The 23415-nt window shown below is 43.7% G+C and overlaps 1 protein-coding gene across 4 annotated transcripts in view; it reads right to left on the bottom strand.

Annotated features, from left to right (window-relative positions):
• ccdc102a (coiled-coil domain containing 102A) overlaps positions 1–23415 on the bottom strand; it is a 209675-nt gene that overhangs the window by 118179 nt on the left and 68081 nt on the right. For 2 of the 4 annotated variants that reach the window (XM_060838302.1, XM_060838303.1), the window contains one exon: positions 2870–2961. The exons of the other annotated variants lie outside the window; for them this stretch is intronic. The gene's annotated coding sequence lies outside the window, so the exon portion shown is untranslated. The remainder of the gene's footprint in view (positions 1–2869; positions 2962–23415) is intronic. 4 annotated transcript variants of the gene reach the window in all.

Genomic DNA, 23415 nt, shown 5'->3' with positions numbered 1-23415 from the left:
CACAGATAAGATAGGTAGTCAACAACTTTTCCCCATGGTAGGGGAGTTTAAAGCTAGAGGGCACAGGTTTAAGATGAGGGGAAAGATACAAAATGGTCAAGAGGGGCAATGTTTTAAAAATAAAAAGAGGGCAGTGAGTGTATGGGACAGGCTGCCAGAGGTAGTGATGGAAGAGACTACAACATTGTCATACAAGTCACATCTAGACAGGTCTGAAAATGTGCTGCTGGAAAAGCGCAGCAGGTCAGGCAGTATCCAAAGAGCAGGAGAATCAATGTTTCGGGCATGAGCCCTTCTTCAGGAATGACATTTACATTTAGACAGGTACATGGATGGGATAGGCATGGAGGGATACAAACTAAAATGTCAGCAAATGGGACTTGTTTAAATTATGCAGAGTGGGCAGCCTGGGCAAGTTGGGCTGAAGGGCCGGTTTACATGCTGTACACTTCTATGATGTCCAGATTGCAAATCGCAAAGAGCAAGGAGAAAATGAATCAAGACAGATTTGTACGTGAGGAGGGAGGGAACAAGCCAGAGTGTGTAGGACCCAGACCAGAGCTTGAAACAAATCTAAAACAAAGAAGGGAAGAGGACGACAATGTCAAGAGAGAGCAGACTTTGACCTGGGCTTTAGAAATAGAGGTGGTTGCAGAGGCAAAAATAACTTCTGGTAAATTGGAAAAGGAAAACTGTCATCAAGCTCCTCTCTGCTCCAGACAAACCAAAAGGCCATATGGTACCATTGTCAGTACAACATTTGAAAAATATCCTTCAAACGATAACAGTACTGGAAGTCGCTCAACTTTATACCAAGCCAGAAACAGCAAAAGGAAATGTCTCAATGCCACCTCCACTAATTACAGTTAACCCCAGAGTGCGAGTGTGTAGTGCTATGGAAACTAGAAGCAAACTGCTTTCAACAAACTACAGACCAGAAAAGGGCAGATTGTAAAATGAAGCACAATTTGTCTCAATCCTTCAGCCAAATTTCACAACACTGTTGTTTGTTATTGGAAGCACTGCTTATTTAGGGTCTTGCAACCAGCTTTCACAACAGAGCTGGCTAGCTCAGTTAGTGGAAACTACTACAAATGATCACTAAAAATATCCATGCATCACAGTCACTGTATGACACTGACAGGCAACTGCAACTTCAAAAGTTACCATTTACGTTCCTCTAATATGACTCACCTAGCAACATGCTTTCCACTTAAAGGTGGTATTTTCAATGTTTTTCCCACCCCAATTTCAGACAGTACATATTGCTATCAGCATGTTATGTTCAAAGCTGGTTCTAGTAAAAGTAGGAGGGAGATTTCTAAAGTATTTTGATCCAAATCTTTACATACACACATGATAGTTGTTGAAAGGTGTGGTGCTGGAAAAACGCAGCAGCCAGGCAGCATCAGAGGAGCAGGAGAATTGACATTTTGGGCATAAGCCCTTCTTCAGGCTCATGCCAGAAACGTCGATTCTCCTGCTCCTCGGATGCTGACTTTCTTCTGCGCTTTTCCAGTGCCACACCTTTCAACTCTGGTCTCCAGCATCTGCAGTCCTCACTTTCTCCTATAAACACATGGTTAAATTGTAGGAAGTGGAAATGCAGTGACACTAAAATTATGAGATGTCATTTTGCTCTATTTTTGCGATACAAGAGAGTAATTAGAAGAACAAGGAATACCATAGAACATAGAAAAATACAGCGCAGTACAGGCCCTTTGGCCCTCAATGTTGCGCCGATCCAAGCCCACCTAACCTACACTAGCCCACTATCCTCCATATGCCTATCCAATGCCCGTTTAAATGCCCATAAAGAGGGAGAGTCCACCACTGCTACTGGCAGGGCATTCCATGAACTCACGACTCGCTGAGTAAAGAATCTACCCCTAACATCTGTCCTATACCTACCACCCCTTAATTTAAAGCTATGCCCCCTCGTAATAGCTGACTCCATATGTGGAAAAAGGTTTGCATGGTCAACCCTATCTAAACCCCTAAAATCATCTTGTACACCTCTATCAAGTCACACCTAAACCTTCTTTTCTCCAATGAAAACAGCCCCAAGTGCCTCAGCCTTTCCTCAAACGATCTTCCTACCATACCAGGTAACATCCTGATAAACCTCCTCTGCACCCGTTCCAGTGCCTCCACATCCTTCCTATAGTATGGCGACCAAAACTGCACACAATACTCCAGATGTGGCCGCACCAGAGTCTTATACAACTGCAACATGACCTCAGGACTCCGGAACTCAATTCCTCTACCAATAAAAGCCAGTACGCCATATGCCTTCTTCACAGCACTATTTACCTGAGTGGCAACTTTCAGAGATCTGTGTACATGGACACCAAGATCCCTCTGTTCATCCACACTACCAAGTATCCGACCATTAGCCCAGTACTCCATCTTCTTGTTACTCTTACCAAAGTGAATCACTTCACATTTTCCTCCATTGAACTCCATTTGCCACCTTTCTGCCCAGCTCTGCAGCTTATCTATATCAATATATAGATGAAAAATGACTTGTGGTCATTGCAAAAGGAAAATTCGAGGAGAAGAGAAAGTTTGTTGTTAGAATATTGAATGGACAAGAGATTTAATGGAATGGGGGCAGGACAGCTCTGAAACAGCATGAAGTGGTGTTGATAGAGATGTCAAGACTGCGTTTATGGCAGCACACAGCATTGAGTGTGCATCTCAAGATGTCGTGAGAACAGCTGTCTAAGGAGAGTTTTACATCAGAGATACTAGTCAATGTGGGTGGACAAAGGACAAAACTTCAGTTGTAATCTACATGGGGTGAATCTGAGCCAGCAAAGTCACTGAGGAATGGGATGTTGCTGTGGAAGCAAGTTTTGACAAATACCTTGACAAACATGAGGAGTAATGATGGTCAACAAGAGAGATTAGAATGGAAATCCTGTCCAACAGAGGAGCAGAACTTCAAGTTGGGCATACCTGGAAGAAATGTAACAGTGAGTTAAAACACTAAAATAAAACAAAGAATGGAGGATGCTGAAGATCTGAAACAAAAATAGAAAATGATGGAGAAATTGAGCAACTGGAGCAGGATCTGTGGAGAGGAAGCAGAGTTAACGTTATGAGATCAGTGACCCTTCTTTAGAGTGGACTGTAGTTAGGAAGAACTAGTAGATATGCGAAGAGATGACAGGGTGTGAGCAGATGGCTGAAAATAAAGCCCAGAGTGACAGTGACTACCAGTTCTGAAGAAGGGTTACAGGTCTCAAACATTAACTCTTTCTCCCCACAGATGCTGCCTGACCTGCTCAGTTTCTCCAACTACTTCCGGTTATGTTGTACATCTTTAGGATCAGTGGTTCTTCATTTTATTTTGGAAAGGGGAAGGGCAGTTAAAGGAGATAGAGTAATATATTACCTCGAAGCTGGAACACATTATACAAAAGTATGACTGAAGAAAATAAAGGTGCGCACTTATATAGTACCTTTCATAACCACTGCATACCTCAAAGCATTTTCCAGTCGAGGAAGTACTTTTTTAGTGTCCTCACTTTTATAATGGAAGTTAAAGTGCAGTTAATGCACACACAACATGTTAATGCCTCACCAGATAATCTGTTTCCTATAATTGTTGATTGATGGATTAATATTTTCCAGGACTAAGGACAAGCAATGACAGTACAGATGAACTCTCACCTGACGTGTGCAAACACAGAGTAAAGTTCCTGAGGCCCGCCCACTCAGTCTCCAACTACAAACTTCATAAAAGTCAATAGGGATTGAAAATAATGTTATTTCACTGGCTTTCATCAACCAAACATAATGCTCAACAAGTGAAAGGTAGTCAGAGCTACAACATCCTGAGTGTGTGTAAAATGAGTCAAAGAGCTACACCACCCCAAGAGGGTGTTAAAACCAGCCAGATGTGTGAGGGAGAAACATTTTCATTCAGAGTATGGTGAGTTTAGTACTCACTGACCGCAAGAGTGCTAGAGACTGGAAGTGTCATAACATTGTAGTAGTAGTAGTATTCAAATTCACACTCGTGATGCCAAGGCAGACAAGGCTATGGGACGAGTGTAGAAAATGGGATTAGAAATAGTATGGATGCAACAGGCCGAGGGCTTTTTTGGTGCAGAGATCTTTATGATTACATGAAATGAAATATGACAAATGCTATTAAGGATGAAATGAGATCTGCTACTGGGATCTATTTCACTGTTTGCTATTTTCTCATTTCTGTCTGCTTTGTCAAAGTGGAAGATGGAAGATCAGATTGCACACCAAATCTTGGAAAGGTACCTAGGTAACAGTATTGTTGTTATAGGTGACTTCAACTTCCCCAGTTTGATTGGAATGTCCTTAGTGCAGATGGTCTGGATGGAACAGATTTTGTCAGGCATGTCCAGGAGGGATTCCTCATTCTATGTAGATAGGCCAACTAGTGGGGGAAGCCACATTGCATTTTGGTGCAAGGCAACAAGCCAAGCCAGGTGTCAGATCTCTCAGTGGAAGAGCATTTCAGTGACAGTCACCACAACTGCCTCATATTTATCCATAGTCATGGAGAGAATATGGAACATTACAGTGCACTACGGGCCCTACAGCCCTTGATGTTGTGCCAACCTGTGGAATCAATCTGAAGCACATCTAATCTATACTATGACATTTTCATCCATATGTTTATTCAATGACCATTTAAATGCCTGTCAAGTTGGTAAGTCTACTACTGTTGCAGGCAGAGCATTCCACATCTCTACTACTGAGTAAAAAAACTACCTCTGACATCTGTCCGATATTCTATCGTGCCTCAATTTAAAGCTCTTGTGAGGCATCACCATCTGAGGAACATTTTGGAGCTAGCGAGGGATAGGAACAAACAGTATGGGAAGGTCTTGACAGTATAGGAAGGTATTCAATTGGGTGAGGGGAAATTATACAGCTAGAAGACAAAAGCTCTGGAGTATAAATTGGGAATAATTGTTCTACCGGAAAGGCAGAACAGAAACGTGCAGGCTTTTTAAGGAGCACTTGTTGCAAGTGTTGGATAACTTCACTCCACTGAGACAGGCAAGGGATAGTAAGGTGAAGGAGTCTTGGGTGACAACAGCAGAGGAGCTTCTCGTCAAAACGAAGGAAGCAAGGATCTGGCACAACTTTAGTGGATGACAGGGTAGCTAGGAAAGAGTTGAAAAATGGACTGAGAAGAGCTAGGAGGGAGCATGAAAAAGCCTTGGCTAGAAGGATTACGGAAAACACAAAGACATTCTGCACATAAAAGTGAGGAAAAACAGAATGACCAGAGAGACGGTAGGGCCAATCAGGCATGGTGGAGCAAACGTGAGCCTGGAGTCTGAAGAGGTGGAGAATGTCCTAAATGAGTGTTTTGCTTCAATATGCACGAGAGAGCAATCTTGTTGATAGTGAGAACATTATGGACCAGGTTAATAGGCTTGAATGGATTAATATTAAGGAAGTGGATGTGCTGGAAATTCTGGGAAGCATTGAGATAGAGAAGGCCCCAGGGTCGGACCAAAAATATCCAAGTTTGTAGTTGTATATTGCTCTTTGTAGTTTTCATAAATGACTTGGATGAGGAAATGGAAGTGGAAGGGTGGGTTAGTAAGTTCGCCGATGACACAAAGGTTGGTGGTGCTGTAGAGTGGAGGCCTGTTGCAGACTACAAGACATTGACAGGATGCACAGCTGGGCTGAGAAGTGACAGATGGAGTTCAACGTGGATAAATGTGAAATTATTCATTTCGGAAGGTCGAATTTGAATGCTGAATTCAGGATTAAAGACAGAATTGTTGGCAGTGTGGAGGAACAGCAGGATCTTGGGGTCAATGTGCATAGATCCCTCAAAGTTGCCACCCAAATTGATAGGGTTGTCAAGAAGGCATATGGTGTTTTGGCTTTCATTAACAGGGGGATCATGTTTAAGAGCTGTAAGGTTTTGCTGCAGCTATATAAAACTCTGTTAGACCACACTCGGAATAATGTGCCTAGTTCTGGTCGCCTCATTATCGGAAGGATATAGATGCTTTAGATAGGGTGCAGAGGAGATTTACCAGGATGCTGCCTGAATTGAAGGGCTTGTCTAATGAAGAGAAGTTGGAGAGGAAGAAAGAAAGAGAGGTGACTTGATAGGGATGTACAAGGTAATGACAGGTATAGATAGAGTAGATAGCTAGAGACTTTTCCCCAGGGCAGAAACGGCTGTCATGAGGGGTCAAACTTTTAAGGTGATTGTGTAAAGAACCTAACTCTGACATCTACCCTACACCTTTTTCCAGTGTGGTGGCTGTGTGGATTGCACTGCCAGTGGTGGTGAGTAGAGTCAGATCCATTAGGAAGACTTTAACGACTGCTGGACAAGCACTTGGACATTAGTAAATTGAGGGGTGTGTAGGTTAGATTGATCTTAGATTAAGATAAGTGTTTGACAGAACATAGTGGGCCCAAGTGCCTGTGCTGTGCTGAACTGTTCTATGTTCTACATAATTTGAGTAAAATGTGGCCGTTGTGAGCTAATTAGATGTAACAGGAAGTACAGCTCAATCCACAATCCTGGAAAGTGGCAGTGCACAATAGCAGATCTGAAGGGGCTTAAACCTGAATACGTTCACTGTTATGGGAAAGAGTGGATTCTCATGCAGAACTGCATCAACATGGGAGTAAAGCATCAGCAAGGCCAGCTCATGTTACTGCATCAACATCTATTTTCCTCTCCATCTTGGCTGCAATCCCATTCATACAAGCCCAGATCCGGTTAATTCTTGCTAGTGTAATCCCAGTTTCCTAAAAACCTACTTGGCAATGGTTAGAATACTCAGAGCCAAAAATGTTCAGAGTGTCAGAATAAGATTAATGTGGATTCCATTCTTAAATTTACTTTGGAGGTCTAAGTCAATCCAAAACAAATTCAAGTCTGGAAGGGCTTTCTTTCAAGACAATGGTGGAATTAGAGTCATAGGATCTTGCAAAATGGAATCGGATAAATATTTGAAGGGCAAAATTTCCACGACATAAGGGAAAGAGTTATGTAGTTTAAGTCCATTCATGTCAACACATGAATAGCTCCACCATGGTTCTCACTGATGAAACCCAAAACAGTAATGCTGTTTCCTTCTCCACAGAGGTTGCCAAGCGTAGGCAACACAATTATGTTTTAACTTGATTATTAATCCAGCCCTAGTAAGAGAGACAGATAGAATGTCTAAGTGATGTCAGCCAACTAGATCCACTAAATGGAAAAACAGAATACTAGAACATTATAAGATAAGTGAGACCCTTTGGCATTGCTTTGGACGGTAAGTAGACAGTGTGGCTAGACAGCAGCTTTCTGTTGGTTTCTGGGCAGAACAGTTATGAGAATTAGAAATGCATGTTGGGCTGGGTTTTCACATCATGTTTATAAAGTACTAGGTGGGCCAGTTCCTGCCTTCGCAACAAATTCCCACCAATATGTTCGTCTCAAAGAGACTTGCAAGTGTAAGGAAGGGTTTTGCGATTTCCGATTGGATGTGTGCTTGGTGCAGGTCTGGCAGAGCTTGACTGGAGACAAGGGTGACCTGTCTTCTGCCCAATCTCCAGTAAATCGTCAATGGAAATCATACTGAGACCACATTGATGCTGGTGAGATCACATCTGGGGCACTGTGAATAGATCTTTTCTTTTAATTCAGTAAGGATGTAATTGTATGAGGTCAGAAATCACACGACACCAGGTTAGTGTCCAACAGGTTTATTTGAAATCACAAACTCTTATCTCTGGTGAAGTTGTTGAGATTTCAGATAAACCTGTTGGACCATAAACTGCGCCCTGTGACTTCTGCCCACAGTCCAACACCAGCACTTCCACATCATGATTGTATAAGACACAGTTCAAAGAAGCTCCAATTGAATGATTCATTGGATGAGGAAGTTGTCTTTTGAGCAAAGTTTGGGCTTGAATCCATTGAGATTTAAAAGAATGAGAAATTTATTTATAGAGACATACAAGATCCTGAGAGAGATTTGAGTGGACGTAAAAAGATGTTTCTTCTTTTGGAGAAACTCCAACCAGGGGACAGAGCTTTAAAATAAGGGTTTCCCATTTTAGACAGAGGTTAGGAGAGCTTTTGTTTTCTCTGAGTGCCACTGCTTGGTGGAAATTTCTTGCTGCCACGGCAGCATCATTGAACATAGTTATACAGCACAGAAACAGACTTCAGTCCAACTTGTCCATGCCAAGCAAGTTTCACAAACTAAACTAGTGCCATCTATTGCATTTGGCCCACATCCCCCTCAATTGTTCCGATTCATATATCTGTCCAAATGTCTTTTAGATGTTGTAACTGTACCTGCATCTACCACATTCTCTGGCAGTTCATGTCACATATGTGAGAGTAAGTTGCTCCTCAGGTCCCTTTTAAATCTTTCTCCTTTCACCTTAATATTGTACCCTCAAGTTTTGAAATCCCTAACCAAGAGAAAAGACCTTGGCAACTCACCTTATCCATGCCCTTCATGATTTTATAAACCACAACCTCCAACCTCCTATCCATGAACTACGTACCTGAACTCCCCGCCCGACCATTAACTGTATAAGTCCGGCCCTCGATTGTCTTACCAAAATGCAACACTTCACATTTATCTACATTAAATTCCATCTGCCACAGCTTGTCCCATTGGCCCAATTAGATTATGGGTTAGATTCCTACAGCATGGAAACAGGACCTTCAGCCCAATAGGTTCACACCGACTCTCCAAAGAGTAACCCACCCAGACCCATCCCCCATCCTATGTTTACCCCTGACTAACACACCTATCAGAAGCACCCAGAGGAAACCCACGCAGACACAGGGAGAACGTGCAAACTCCACAGTTGCCCGAGGCGGGAATCGAACCCAGGTCCTTAGCACTGTGATCAAGATCCTTTTGCGATCTTAGATAATATTTCTTACTGTCTACTACCAATTCTGGTGTCATCTGCAAAATTACTAACTATGCCTCCTATTTTGTGGCCCAGATGGAGTCCTGAGCCATAAACTCAGATCCTGTGTAGACCAGCTGGTGGAAGTATTCTGACATCTTTACCTTCTCCTTGCTACAATCCAAAGTCCCCAACTGCTTCAAGACGACCATCACCATCCTCTTACTAAAGAAAACACAAGAAACATAGCTCGGCTACTACTCTATTTATGAATTACTTCAAGGAGTTAGTCATGGCTCACATAAACTCCAGCCTCCTAGCCTGCCTAAATCCCTTGCAATTTGCCTAACATCATAACAAGTCCCCAGCAGACGCCATTTCCCTTACTCAAGGCGGCACTGTGGCTCAGTGATTAGCACTGCTGCCTCACAGCACCAGGGACCCGGGTTTGGTCCCAGCCTCAGGTAATTGTCTGTGTGGATTTTCTACATTATCCCCCTGTCTGCATGTGTTCCTTCGGGGTGCTCCGGTTTCCTCCCACAATGCAAAGATACGACAGCACGTGTGGTTAGCACTGCTGCCTCACAGCACCAGGGTCCCAGGTTCAATTTTGGCCTCAGGTAATTGTCTGTGTGGAGTTTGCACATTCTCTCCGTGTCTGTGTTGGTTCCCTCTGGGTGCTCCGGTTTCCTCCCACAGTCGAAAGATGTGCAGGTCAGGTGAATTGGTCATGCTAAATTGCCCACAGTGTTAGGTGCATTAGTCAGAAGGGAATGGTTCTGGGTAGGTTACTCTTTGGAGGGCCGGTGTGGACCTATTGGGCCAAAGGGCCTGTTTCCACACGTTTGGGAATCTAGTCTAATCTATATGTAGGTTACGTGAATTGGCTATGCTAGTGTTAAGTGAATTAATCAGAGGGAGATGGGTCTGGATGGGTTGCTCTTCGGAAGGTCAGCATAGACTTGTCGGGCCGAAGGGCCTGTTTCCACACTGAAAGGAATCTCATCTAATCTAGATTCATCTCTGCAACAGCTGGAGAAGGAGAATATCAAAATAACTACAACTCTGCCTTCAACTCTATGATCTTCCAACTCCAAGACCTTGGTCTCTCCTCTACCCCCGCAACTGGATCCTCAGCTTCCTGACCTATAGACATCAGATGGACAACAGCACCTCCTCCACGATACTGGCACTCCACAAAGATGTATATTCAGTCCTCTACCATATTCCCTGTACAGTCATGATTGTGTGGCCAAATTTAATCCTAATGCCAGTTACAAATTCACTGACAACACAACTGTTGTAGGTCAGATCTCAGTCAAGCATGAGTCAGAATACAGGTAAGAAATAGAATGCTTGGTGACATGGTACAAAGACAACAATCTCTCCTTCAATGTCAGTAAAACTAAAGAGCCAATCATCAACTTCAGGAAAGAAATAAGGACGGCATCAATGGAGCTGAGATGGAAAGGGTTGATAGTGTCAAGTTCCTAGAAGTGACGATAATCAACAAATCTGACCTGGACCATTGATGTCGATGCAACAGTAAAGGTGGCACAACATTTCTTCCTCAGGAGGCTCAGGAATTTCAGCATAACCACAAGGGTTCAATAAATTTTATAGATGCACCATCAAAAGCATTCTGTTTGGATCCATCATGGCTTGGTCCAGCAACTGCTTTGCCTAGGGCCATACAAAACTACAACTAAAGCCCAAACCATCCATTGACTCCACCTACACTTCTCGCTGCCATACCAGCAGATTCAAGAACAGCTTCTTCCCCGCTATTATTCAACTGGTGAATGGACCTGGAGGACTGCAGATACTGAAAGGTCAGAGTCAATCAACTGTGAAGCTGGAAAAAGCACAGCAGGTCAAGCAGCATCAGAAGAGCAGGAGAATCAAAGATTTGACCAGGACCCTTCATCAAAATGAAAGGTCTTGCCTGAAACATTCAGCTTCCTGGCCTTCTGATGTTGCTTGACCTGCTGTGCTTTTTCCAGCTTCACATTTGATCGATTGTTGAATGGGCCTTCCAAATTTCATGTCGAACTTGTTTTTGTATACCTCCTGTGCAACTGCAGCTTTGTACACTTCGTTCTGCTCAAATCACTATGCGCTGTATGGGCTTGTTACTTATGGTCAGCCTGTACTGCATGCAAAACAAGTAATGTGGGTACATGTGACAATAAATCAAATCAAATTCTCTTCAAAATACTCTATAACAACGACAAACAACAATGGACATACCAGTGATCCCCATCGAACACCAGTTTCAAAAACAACATTGTTCCAACCACCACTCTCTCCTACAGTCGAACCAGTTTTGTATCCAATTGGCAAGCTCTCTAAATTCCATGAGACCTAACTTTACTCACCAGACTACCACATGGAACCTTTTCAAAAGGCCTTACCTAAAGTCCAAGGGGACAACACCTACCACTCTGGGAGCAGTTTCCTCCTTCTAACAGCCCAACCTTCGCTGACAAGGCTCTCATATCCCCCATCTTCTTGGCGACATCCTCAATTTATGAGGCATGATTTACCCATGTACAAAGACATGCTGACTATCCTTAATTAGTCCTTACCTTTCCAAATGCATGTAAATCCCATCTCGCAAAATCCCCTCCAACAACTTGCCCCCACTACTGACATCAGACTCACAGGTCTATAGTTCCCCAGGCTTTTTCTTGTAGCTTTCCTGAAACAAAGGTACAACATTAGCAACACTCCACTTTTCTGGCACCTCACCCACGGCTGTAGGATACAAATATCTCTGCTAGAGGCCCTGCAATTTCTTCCCACACTTCCAAAAATGTCCAGGGATACACATGATCAGGTCTCACTACCCATGCCTTTTCACTATTTGTTTTGCATGCAGTACAGACTGACCATAAGTAACAAAGTACATACAGATCATGGTGCTTTTTAAGACCTTCAGCATTTCCTCTTCTCTAACGTGGAGTGTTTTCAAGACATTAATGTTTATTCCCCCAGAGTTCCCTAGCTTCCATGTCTTCCTCCACAGTAAAAAGAGAAGTGAAATATTCATTTAGTATCTCTTCCAGTTCCTGTGTTTCTACAAACAGACAATCCCATTGATCCTTAAGGGGCTCTAATCTCTCCCTCGTTGCTCTTGTGCCATACTTGTAGAATCACTTTGGATTATCCTTAACCTAAGCTGACAAGGCTCTCATATCCCCTTTCTGCCCTCCTGATTTTCCTCTTGAGAATGCCCTACTCCTCTTATACTCCTCAAGAGATTCACTTGATCTCAGTTGCCTACACCAGACATATGCCTCCTTATTTTTGATCAGACCCTCAACATTTTTTTATTCATCCATTGTTTCCTACTCCGACCAGCCTTACCCTTCAATCTAACAGGAATATATTGCTATTGAACTCTCGTTATCTTGCATTTGAAGGCCTACCACTTGCCAGTCATCCCTAAACCTGTGAGCAGTAAAGGAGAGTTAGATTCTTCACTCACAAGGTCAAAGACATACAGGTAGCAGACAGGAGAGACTGATAAAGGGGGCCAAATGGCATAGTACTATTCCTAATTATATGTTCATGTAATTGTTCGTATAATCATTCACCCAATGGGTCTTCTGCCTGCCAACAAACTGTGAGACTGATTTTCATGCAGTTCAACAATTTAGAGCTGTGAATAAAATAGACAGAAGCCTTCAGACATCCTTCAGACCACCACCAGCTGGTCTCTGCAGTAAAAGCTACCTTTGGCCTTCAAAAACCAGTTTACTTTTCTTTCAGCAGTGTTTTCAACCAACAGTCAATACAACACACAATGTATCTTGTACAAGAGAAATACTGCATACTCAGCCCCAAGAGCTGCTCAAAAATGTTTAAAGAAGAAACTTCAGGTGAAAGGAGTTATCAGATACACGCTCAAAAAGTAAGTGCGCATTAAGACTGCTGGGATGGAGGAGGGCAGACCCAGGTGCAAGTATCCAGAGTAACTGTAAAATGACACCAGAAATAGCAGTCTCTGAGATGACATCTCATTATAACCAGGCCTTACAACCTGAAACTGGCCCAGAGTTTCAACTGGTTTGTGAATCAAGGGGTGGGACATTTCCTGGCTTTTCATCTGCTATACATTACTCCAACTCGGATCCAAAACATCCAACTCAATTCAGACAGTGTCACACGAACCTCAGTTATTTTCAAGCAATGTCCTTCGCTTCTTTTGCTTTCGGACAATCAGAAGATCAGATTACAGCACAGAAGGAAGTCTCTGACCGGCTTGAAAGGATATTGGAGCGGGAGGGGGAGGATCCAGTTGTTGTGGTCCACGTTGGTACTAACAACATAGGCAAGACTAGGGTGGAGGACCTGTTTCGGGATTACGAAGCACTAGGAAGGAAATTGAAGTACAGGTCCTCAAGAGTCATAATCTCCGGATTACTGCCCGAACCATGTGCCAATTGGCATAGGGATAAGAAAATTAGGGAAGTAAACACGTGGCTAAGGGATTGGTGTGGGAAAGAGGGATTCCACTTCATGGGGCATTGGCATCAGTTTTGGAATGGGGGATCTGTACCGTTGGGACGGTCTTCACCTGAACCGATCAGGTACCAATGTTCTAGCACAGAGGATAAATAGGGTGGTCAGTAGGACTTTAAACTTTGAGTTGGGGGGAGGGGAAAGTGAAAGCGACAGGGAGTATGGAGTTAAATGGAAAGATAAGCAACAGGATAGCATATGTGCAGGCGGAACTAAACTTGAGGCAGACTGGGAATGCAGCAAAAAGGAAGGATAACTTAGGACATCTTATGACTTCCAATATCTCTAATGATAAAGTTAGCATTTAGGCACTTTACCTGAATGATCATAGCATTCATAAAGCAGATGAACTAATGGCACAGATCACAGTGAATGATTATGATGTGGTAGGCATCACAGAGACGTGGTTGCAAGGGGGTCAGGACTGGCAGTTAAACCTCCAAGGATTTTCAACTTATCGAAAAGACAGGGAGGTGGGAAGAGGGGGTGGGGTTGCCTTCTTAGTTAAGAACAAAATTAAATCTATGGCACTGAATGACATAGCGTTGGATGATGTGGAGTCTGTGTGGGTGGAATTGAGGAACCATAAAGGCAAAATAAAAACCATAATTGGAGTTATGTACAGACCTCCTAACAGTGGTCAGGACCAGGGGCGCAACATGTACCGGGAAATAGAGAAGGCATGTCAGAAAGGCAAGGTCACAGTGATCATGGGAGACTTCAATATGCAGGTGGACTGGGTAAATAATGTTGCCAGTGGATCCAAAGAAAGGGAATTCATGGAATGCTTACAGGATGGCTTTTTGGAACAGATTGTCATGGAGCCCACAAGGGAGCAGGCTTTTCTGGACCTAGGGCTTTGTAATGAACCAGACTTTATAAAAGATCTTAAAATAAGGGAACCCTTAGGAAGCAACGATCATAATATGGTAGAGTTCAGTCTGCAGTTTGAAAGAGAGAAGGCAAAATCGGATGTAATGATGTTACAGTTAAATAAAGGTAATTATGAGGGCATGAGAGAGGAACTGACAAAAATCGACTGGAAGCAGAGTCTAGCGGGGAAGACAGTAGGGCAAAAATGGCAGGAGTTTGTGGGTATAACTGAGGACACTGTACAGAGGTTCATCCCCAAGAAAAGAAAGATTATCCGGGGAGGGATTAGACAGCCATGGCTGACAAAGGAAGTCAGGAAATGTATAAAAGAAAAAGAGAGATCCTATAAAGTGGCCAAGAGCAGTGGGAAATCAGAAGATTGGGAAGGCTACAAAAACAGAGGATAACAAAGAGAGTAATAAGAGAGGAGAGGATCAAATATGAAGGCAGACTAGCCAGTAATATTAGAAATGATAGTAAAAGTTTCTTTCAATACATAAAAAACAAACGACAGGCAAAAGTAGACATTGGGCCACTTCAAACTGATGCAGGAAGCCTAGTGATGGGAGAGAAGGAAATAGCAGGAGAACTTAACAAGTATTTGGCGTCAGTTTTCACAGTGGAAGACATGAGTAATATACCAACAATTAAAGGGTGTCAGGGGCTGAGTTGAGTATGGTTGCCGTTACAAAAGAGAAAGTGCTAGAAAAGCTAAAAGGTCTTAAAATTGATAAATCTCCTGGCCCCGATGGGATACATCCTAGAGTTCGGAGAGAGGTGGCTGAGGAAATAGCGGAGGCATTGGTTGAGATCTTTCAAGAGTCACTGGAGTCAGGGAAAGTTCCGGATGATTGGAAGATCGCTGTTGTAACCCCCTTGTTCAAGAAAGGATTAAGACAAAAGATGGAAAATTATAGGCCAATTAGCCTAACCTCGGTTGTTGGTAAAATTCTAGAATCCATTATTAAGGATGAGGTTTCTAAATTCTTGGAAGAGCAGAGTCTGATTAGAACAAGTCAACATAGATTTAGTAAGGGGAGGTCATGCCTGACAAACCTGTTGGAATTCTTTGAAGAGGTGACAAGTAGGTTAGACCAGGGAAACCCAGTGGATGTGGTCTATCTAGACTTCCAAAAGGCCTTTGATAAGGTGCTACACGGGAGGCTGCTGAGCAAGGTGAGGGCCCATGGTGTTCGAGGTGAGCTACTGGTATAAATTGAGGATTGGCTGTCTGACAGAAGGCAAAGAGTTGGGATAAAAGGTTCTTTTTTGGAATGGCAGCCGGTGACAAGCGGTGTCCCACAGGGTTCAGTGTTGGGGCCGCAGCTGTTCACATTATATATTAATGATCTGGATGAAGGGACTGGGGGCATTCTAGCGAAGTTTGCCGATGATGCGCAGTTAGGTGGACAGGCAGGTAGTACTGAGGAAGTGGGGAGGCTGCAGAAGGATCTAGACAGTTTGGGAGAGTGGTCCAGGAAATGGCTGATGGAATTCAATGTGAGCAAATGCGAGGTCTTGCACTTTGGAAAAAAGAATAAAAGCATAGACAACTTTCTAAACGGTGAGAAAATTTATAAAGCCAAAGTACAAAGGGATCTGGGAGTGCGAGTCGAGGATTCTCTAAAGGTAAACATGCAGGTTGAGTCCGTGATTAAGAAAGCGAATGCAATGTTGTCACTTATCTCAAGAGGGTTGGAATATAAAAGCACTGTTGTGCTACTGAGACTTTATAAAGCTCTGGTTAGGCCCCATTTGGGGTACTGTGTCCAGTTTTGGTCCCTACACCTCAGGAAGGACATACTGGCACTGGAACGTGTCCAGCGGAAATTCACACGGATGATCCCTGGAATGGCTGGTCTAACATACGAGGAAAGGCTGAGGATCCTGGGATTGCATTCATTGAAGTTTAGAAGATTAAGGGGAGAGTTAATAGAAATTTACAAGATAATACATGGCTTGGAAAGGGTGGACGCTAAGGAAATGCTTTCCGTTAGGCGAGGAGACTAGGACCCGTGGACACAGCCTTAAAATTCGAGGAGGTCAATTCAGAACAGAAATGCGGAGACATTTCTTCAGCCAGAGAGTGGTGGGCCTGTGGAATTCATTGCCGCAGAGTGCAGTGGAGGCCGGGACGCTAAATAGATTCTTGATGTCACGAGGAATTAAGGGCTATGGGGAGAATGCTGGTAAGTGGAGTTGAAATGCCCATCAGTCATGATTGAATGGCGGAGTGGATTCGATGGCCCAAATGGCCTTACTTCCACTCCTATGTCTTATGGTCTTTTAGCCCAATGTGCTCATGCTGGCATTGAAGCACCAATCTACTCTAATTCACAAGCATTTAGCCTGCAATATTGCCTGCTGCGTATCAAGTATTCATGGAAATACTTCCTAAATGATGTGGTGGTTCCTACCTTTTCAGGCAGTGAGGTCACCTATTGGGTGCAAAGATCTTCTTTAAATCCCCTTTAAATCTTTGTCCCCAAGTAACTGACCCCTCAACTGAGGAGAGGAGCCTTTCCCCATCTACTATATTTGTGCCCTGCAATTTTGTACACCTCAAAGCAGTCCTCTCTCATCCATCTCTGCTCTAAGCAAATCAAAAAATGTTCTAGCAGAGGAAAAATAATGGCGAACCCCCTCTACCAAGAGGGCCCAAAGTGCTATTGTCCATTCGGTAAATGTTTTAACAACAAAGTACAGATATCGAGTTTAACAATTTTACCATTCTATACCTGAGGAGCAATCAGCTTGTAATAAACTAAAATAAAAATGGCCAATTACTGGAGAAACTCAGCAGGTGCTATGGCTTTAGTATCCAAGAGACAGAAGCAAAGTTGACGCCACAACTTCAACCTAACCAAACAGGTAATATCATCGACTCAGAGATATACAGCAATGAAACAGACCCTTTGGTCCGACTTGTCCATGCTGACCAGATATTCTAAATTAATCTAGTTACAAATGCCAGCATTTAGCCCACATCTCTAGAAAACCTTCCTACTCAAATACCCAGCCAGATACTTTTCTGGCAGCTCATTCCATTCTTGCATCACCCTTTGCATGAAATGTTGCCCTTTAGAACATAGAACATAGAAGGATACAGCGCAGTACAGGCCCTTCGGCCCTCGATGTTGCGCCGACCGAATCCTACCTAACCTATACTAGCCCAATAACTTCCCTGACCTCACTGACGTCATGTTTAGACAAGAATCGTTACAAAGTAAAGGCTACATGAGCTACATTAATCAATGGTCTAGAGACCATATCAGGGATGCACCTGATGGTCATGACAAGGTCCCTTTTAAACCTTTCCCCTCTCACCTTAAACCTACGCCCTTTAGTTTGGGACTCTCTTAGCCTGGGGAAAAGACCTTGTTGACTCACCCTATCCATGCCCCTCATGATTTTATAAACTTCTGTAAGGTCACCCCTCAGCCTTCAATGCTCCAGGGAAAATAGCCCCAGCCAATTCCGCCTGTCCCTATAGCCCAAATCCTCCAACCCTGGCAACATCCTTGTCAATCTTTTGTGAACCTTTTCAAGTTTCATAACATCCATCCTATAGTCGGGAGAACAGTATTCCAAAAGTGGCCTAATCAATGTGCTATACAGCAGCAACATGACCACCTAAACCCTAAACTCAATGACCGATCAATAAAAGCATGCGTATCAAACACCTTAGTCACTACCCTGTCTACCTGTGACTCCACTTTCAAACTACAAAGGTCGCTTTATCTGGCACACTCCATTAAATGTATGGATCCTGCCTGGATTTGCCTTCCAACATTTGCCTCCAGACACTACCAGACCAGATGAATTTCTCCAGCACCTTTATTTCAGATCTCCAGTATCTACAGGCATTGCCGGTCTTCATACAGCAGTTCAGGAAGGCAGCCAGCTACAACCTCACTGACGTCATGTTTAGACAAGAATCGTTACAAAGTAAAGGCTACATGAGCTACATTAATCAATGGTCTAGAGACCATATCAGGGATGCACCTGATGGTCATGACAAGGCTATCTGGCTGTCCTACTCCCGTAAACAATTTGGGCACATATAAACCCAGGTTTTTCTGCCAATTGAAAATGATACGTTTTATTTTACATTGCCTCTCTTTACTCTTTTTACCAAGAGTAATCACTTCACACTGCATCAAATCTCCCACTTTAACACCCATTTGAAGTTATGTCCTTTCCTATTCTACCCAAGACTTCAAAGTTTATGTCAACTGCAAATTTTTAAATTGCTTCCTGTATAACCTGCTATGTTGTTCATAGATTCATACAGTGCAGAAAGAGCCCTTTAGCCCATTGAGTATACACTGCCATAACTAACACTAAAGGCATGCTAATCCCTAACTTCCTTCACCATCTTAGCCTCGAATGTTATATTTGAGAAGCTTATCCAAAAGATTTTTTTTAAAAAATAGAAAAGAGAGGGTTTAAGGATTCTAGCCTCTGTTACCTTCCCAGGCAGGACATTCCAGATTCTCCCCACCCGAGTGAAAATGTCTTTCCCCCCCAAATTGCCTCAACCTACTGCCCCATACATTTAAACTATGTGCTCTCACGATTGACCCCTCAACTGATGGGTACAGTTGCTCTCTATTCATCCTGTCCATAACCCTCAATCTTATACATCTCAATCAAGTCCCCCTTCAGTCTTCTCTGCTCTGAAGAAAACAACCTATTCTTATCTAGTCTCTCCTTACAGCACAATTTTTCCATCCCAGGCAACATTCTAGTGATATTCCCCTGCATCCCCTCCTCTGCTATCATGTCCTTCCGATAGTGAGGTGACCAGAACTGAACACAGTAGTCCAGTTGTGGCCTGACCAATGCTCCATAGAACTCCAACACTAGCTCATTGCTCTTATACTCTGTGCCATGACTGATGAAAGCAGAAGTTCCCTATGCCATCTGAACTATCCTACTCTGTTCTGCTGACATCCATGATCTGTGAATAATTATTCAACTATTCCTCTGCTCCTTTCAGCTACCCAGTGTCCTGCCATACATTAAATATTCTCTCATCTTGTTTCTTCTTCCAAAGTGCATATCTTATGATTATCAGGGTTAATCATCATCTGCCACCAGTCCACCTATGCATCAAACCCATCAATATTTTCTTGTAACCTACTACCATCGTGATTTGGAGATGCCAGTGTTGGACTGGGGTGTACAAAGTTAAAAATCACACAACACCAGGTTATAGTCCAACAGGTTTAATTAAAAGGGTCCAACTTTACAGTCCTTTTGTTAAGTGCTCCGTCATGGGCCTGGTCAGGCACGAGTCCCCTTCACCATGTTGCTTCCACTCTTTGGCGCCACCTCACCACTATGAGTCCTCTCTGGACCTCATCAATATAGATGCTACCAATGCTTTAGGTACCAAATGGGGTCAAACTTCATTCTGCCTCCACCAACAGTCCACTTCAGGCCCAGCTCACCTTCACTGCCACTGCTGGATCTCCAACTTCGTCCAAACTCCTCTCCACCATTGCCTCCACAAATCTATGCTGGAAGTAGCAGTCACCAGGAGCCCAGACCTGCCTCCAACATTACTGTCACAAAGCTGCACTCCTGGGTCTGCTCAAGTTTGCACTGCTGGGTCCACTTGCTGCTGCCACAACTGAGCTCTTCACTAAAAGGGAAGTTTCAAAATAAAGAAAACTAAAAAGGGATTAAAAAAAAAATCCAAAAGAAAAGCAGATGGAGATGAGCCCCGGGAGCAAGCCTTCTAACCACTATCCTTGGTTGCCTAATAAGCTAGTTTCTGATCCATCTCACCAAGTTTCCCTCAATTCGACATGCTTTAACCTTCTCAAATCATTCTCCCATGTGCGGCCTTGTCAAAAGCTTTGCTAAAATCCATATAAAACTAGATTAATTGAACTTCCCTCATTCACATACTTCATCACATTTTTAAAACACAACAGATTTGTTGGGCATGACCTCCCTCTGACAAAGCCATGTTGACTATCCCTAATAAACCTGTGGTTTTCCAAGGGGAGAAAGTGAGGTCTGCAGATGCTGGAGATCAGAGCTGAAAATGTGTTGCTGGAAAAGCGCAGCAGGTCAGGCAGCATCCAAGGAACAGGAGATTCGACGTTTCGGGCATAAGCCCTTCATCCAAGGGGTGGGTATTAGCTTGCTCCTTCAGAATTTTCAACAATACTTTTCCTATCACTGACATGTAACCCGACAGTCTGTAATTTCATGGTTTATATTTTCCACACTTCTTGAACTGCATGAGCTGGCACTTCCTCGGTGAGTAGAGGGATCTAAAAATTTCCTGCCTTGCATCTCTCAGAAGCCCCCGAATAAAATTCATCCAGGCCAGGGGTTTGCTTGTTTTTAAGCCCAACATACCTCCCTACTTCATATATCAAAGTGTGCAAGTTTCTCATAGTCCTCTTTTGCTGAATTCTATAGCTATGTCCTCCTTTCGCAGAGGAAAGGCCAAAGGGATGTGTTCAGTCAACACCCTTCCAATATCCTGTGACTTCACACAGTTTGTGGCACCGAATACTTGCCCAGCTTCTTTCTCCAGCACTGCACCATCCCTTGTTGGGCTGTCTACATATTAATATAAAAACTCTCCCAAATGCACTTCAAAGAAATCCAATCCCCTAAACTCTTAGTACTATAACTATCGCAATTTATAATGGGAAAGTAGAAATCCCCTATTACATTATATTTACCCAATTACACCTCTGAACTGTCAACATATTAGCTCCTCTACTTCCTGCTGACTCTTTGGGACTTAGAATACACTCCGAATAATTTAGCAGTCCCCCCTAACATTCCTAAGTTCTTCTCACAAAGGCTCTTTTGAGGACCCTTCAAATATATCATCTGTCCTTATTACAGTAGTTGACATCTTAATTAGTACTGCTACACCATCACCCTTATTACACTCTCCTCTATCTTTCCTAAAGATCCTACAGGAGAAAGTGAGGTCTGCAGATGCTGGAGATCAGAGCTGAAAATGTGTTGCTGGAAAAGCGCAGCAGGTCAGGCAGCATCCAAGGAACAGGAAATTTGACGTTTCGGGCAAAAGCCCTTCTTCAGGAATGAGGAAGGTGTGTCCAGCAGGCTAAGATAAAAGGTAGGGAGGCGGGACTTGGGAGAGGGGTGATGGAGATGTGATAGGTGGAAGGAGGTCAAGGTGAGGGTGATGGGCCGGTGTGGCGTGGGGGGGGGCGGAGAGGTCGGGAAGAAAGATTGCAGGTTAGGAAGGCGGTGCTGAGTTCGAGGGATTCGACTGAGACAAGGTGGGGGGGGGGGGGGGGGGGGGGGGGGGGGGGGGGAGGGGAAATGAGGAAACTGGAGAAATCTGAGTTCATCCCTTGTGGTTGGAGGGTTCCCAGGCGGAAGATGAGGCGCTCTTCCTCCAGCCGTCGTGTTGCTATGGTCTGGCGATGGAGGAGTCCAAGGACCTGCATGTTCTTGGTGGAGTGGGAGGGGGAGTTAAAGTGTTGAGCCACGGGGTGGTTGGGTTGGTTGGTGCGGGTGTCCCAGAGGTGCTCTCTGAAACGTTCTGCAAGTAGGCGGCCTGTCTCCCCAATATAGAGGAGGCCACAATCGGGTGCAGCGGATGCAATTGATGATGTGTGTGGAGGTGCAGGTGAATTTGTGGCAGATATGGAAGGATCCCTTGGGGCCTTGGAGAGAAGTAAGGGGGGAGGTGTGGGCGCAAGTTTTGCATTTCTTGCGGTTGCAGGGGAAGGTGCGGGGAGTGGAGTTTGGGTTGGTGGGGGGTGTGGACCTGACGAGGGAGTCACGGAGGGAGTGGTCTTTTCGGAATGCTGATAGGGGAGGGGAGGGAAATATATCCCTGGTGGTGGTGGGAATATATCCCCACCACCAGGCATATATTTCCCTCCCCTCCCCTATCCCCCACCACCAGGGATATATTTCCCTCCCTCAAGCACATTTCCATCCATGCTGCTACTGCCCCTTCCTTTCTACCTGCTGAAATTTCTGCTGTATGCTTGTTACCAAATGCCCTTTGGAACTCCATGTATATCAAACAAACCTTTTGGTGACTGCATTGAAAAAAAAACTGAGTTAATTAGACAACTTTTCATTCACAAATCCAAGCTAGCTTTCTTTAATTAATCTATTAATGAAATACTTGAGTATTGAGGGCAAACAGTATCTGGAACTCATTCCAAGGTGAGGAGAAAAAGTTTACAGAGATATTGGCAGGTTAACTAAGTGGACAAACAGGTCAGCAATTACAGTATTGAGAAAACGTGAAAATTAGAAGAATCTGCTGAAAGCTACAACACAAAAGGACTTGGCGATACATAGAATATTACAGCGCAGTACGGTGTCTTCGACCCTTCAATGTTGCACCAAATCTATAAAACCAATCGGAAGCCGATCGAACCTACACTATTCCATCATCATCCATATATGTATCCAATGACCATTTAAAAGCCCTTAAAGTTGGCGAGTCAAATACTGTTGCAGGTAGGGCATTTCATGCCCTTACTACACTTTGTAAAAAAACTACCTCTGACAGCTGTCCTAAGCACATGAAACACCAAGCTACCATAAAGATTCAGACAGGTTACTGGAACAGTAGAACATACAACAGAACAGTACAGCAGAATAACAGACTTCAGCAATGGAAAGGGAAAGGTGTATAATGCAGGGGAAAAGTTATAGCTGGGGGAAAGGCAATTATGATGAGATTAGGCAAGATTTAGGATGCATAGGATGGGGAAAGAAACTGCAGGAAATGGGCACAATTGCAATGAGGAGCATGTTCAAGGAACAGTTACTGCATGCCCTTGGTAAGTATGTACCTGTCAGGCGGGAGGAAGTTGTCAAGCGAGGGAGCCATGGGTTACAAAAGAAGTTGAATCCCTTGTCAAAAGGAAGGAGGAGGCTTATGTGAAGATGAGCAGTGAAGACTCAGGGCACTTTACAGTTACAAGTTAGCCAGGAAGGACCTAAACAGAGAGCTAAGAGGAGCCAGGAGGAAACGTTGGACATCTTTGGCAGATAGTCATGATTTGGAGATGCCGATGTTGGACTGGGGTGTACAAAGTTAAAAATCACAACACCAGGTTATGGTCCAACAGGTTTAATTGGAAG

This window comes from Hemiscyllium ocellatum, chromosome 17 (assembly GCF_020745735.1).
Source record: "Hemiscyllium ocellatum isolate sHemOce1 chromosome 17, sHemOce1.pat.X.cur, whole genome shotgun sequence".
Lineage (NCBI taxonomy): Eukaryota > Metazoa > Chordata > Chondrichthyes > Orectolobiformes > Hemiscylliidae > Hemiscyllium > Hemiscyllium ocellatum.
This window is presented reverse-complemented; position numbering and strand designations above follow the sequence as displayed.